Source organism: Hyla sarda, chromosome 9, assembly GCF_029499605.1.
Source record: "Hyla sarda isolate aHylSar1 chromosome 9, aHylSar1.hap1, whole genome shotgun sequence".
In the NCBI taxonomy this organism is placed as follows: Eukaryota; Metazoa; Chordata; class Amphibia; order Anura; family Hylidae; genus Hyla; species Hyla sarda.
The window spans coordinates 158,687,950-158,690,038 of NC_079197.1; positions in this window are offsets into that span (position 1 = coordinate 158,687,950).

The following is a 2,089-nucleotide window of genomic DNA, read 5'->3' on the forward strand; positions in this document are numbered from 1 at the left end:
AGGGGTTTAAGAAATGTCATGGGGGATGGGGGGGGTAAAGAAATGTCATGGGGGATGGGTGGGGGTAAAGAAATAGTATGGGGGATGGAGGTGGGTAAAGAAATGGCATGGGGGATGGGGGAGGGTAAAGAAATGGCATGGGGGATGGGGGGGTAAAGAAATGGCATGGGGGATGGGGGGGTAAAGAAATGGCATGGGGGATGGGGGGGTAAAGAAATGGCATGGGGGATGGGGGGTAAAGAAATGGCATGGGGGATGGGGGGGTAAACAAATGGCATGGGGGATGGGGGGGTAAAGAAATGGCATGGGGGATGGGGGGGTAAAGAAATGGCATGGGGGATGGGGGGGTAAAGAAATGGCATGGGGGATGGGGGGGTAAAGAAATGGCAGAGGGGATGGGATGGATGCAATATATATGCGGGGGGGGAACTTTCCTATATTGCACAAAAAAATTACATTTAGAGAATAAAACTTACAATTGTAAATAACATTTATTTAACAACAGGCAATAAATTTAAGGGGCTACTCAGCAAATATAAATATAATATAAATACATTTGACAACCTCACCAAATAGTGCAAATGCAAACATTGTAACAGCTCCTCTGTATACACACTACCAACAACAAAAAATAGGATGAAAAAATCATTAACATCAAATTGATACCGATAAAGCCCTCATATAGCTCTGTAGGTGGAAAATGGAAAATGTTGTACTGAATAAAACCACTATACACAGACCAGTATACTATATAGGATCTGTACACAATATAAGTGATTATATACAGGACCATATGGCGGTAGATAACAGCTGTACACAGGATCTGTATACAATATAAGTGATTATATACAGGACCATATGGCAGTAGATAACAGCTGTACACAGGATGTGTATACCATATAAGTGATTATATACAGGACCATATGGCGGTAGATAACAGCTGTACACAGGATCTGTATACAATATAAGTGATTATATACAGGACCATATGGCAGTAGATATCAGCTGTACACAGGATGCATATACCATATAAGTGATTATATACAGGACCATATGGCGGTAGATATCAGCTGTACACAGGATGCGTATACCATATAAGTGATTATATACAGGACCATATGGCGGTAGATAACAGCTGTACACAGGATGTGTATACCATATAAGTGATTACAGTTACATTTTGGGACTCACAATTACGTCTTTTCTGATCAGCGGCGTCCTCTTTCCTTTTCTTCTCCGTCCGGATAAGACCGCCATGTGGATCTCTTAACATCTGCAGGAAAAACATGTCAGACTCTGCATATATTCAGTGCCCTCCACTCCTCTACACAATCTTCCCATCTATAGGCCCACAAACTGTAATAAAGCCCTCCTTGGTGTCCTGCACAGTAAAAGGGCAGGTAGGTAGGTAGCCAGGTAAATAGGTAACTAGGTAGGTAGATCAGGAAGCCAGATATGTAGGTAGGTGACAAGCCAGGTAGGTAGGGGGCTAGCTAGGTAGTTAGGCAGCCATGTATGAAGGCCAGGTACATAGTTAGATAGCCTGGTATATAGGTAAGTAGTTAGGCATCCAGGTATAAAGTTAGGTAGCCCCCCCCCAATAAGTATAGGTAGTTACACCCCCCCCCCCCCCGTTCCCTATAGGCAGAGTCGACCCCTCTCTTCCCCATAGGTATAGGCAGTCCCCCCCCCCCCCACATCTCTTCCCCATAGGTACAGGCAGTTCCCCCCCCCATAGGTAGAGGCAGTTACCCCCCCCCCTCTCTTCCCTATAGGTATAGGCAGTTACCCCCCCCCTCTCTTCCCCATAGGTATAGGCAGTTACCCCCCCCCCCCTCTTCCCTATAGGTATAGGCAGTTACCCCCCCCCCCCCCTCTCTCTTCCCCATAGGAATAGGCAGTTACCCCCCCCCCCCTCAGGTATAGGCAGTTACCCCCCCCTTCTCCATAGGTATAGGCAGCTACACCCCCCTCTTCCCTATAGTTAAAGGCAGTTACCCCCCCTCTCTTCCCCATAGGTATAGGCAGTTACGCCCCCCCCTCTTCCCCATAGGTATAGGCAGTTACCCCCCCCCCTCTTCCCTATAGG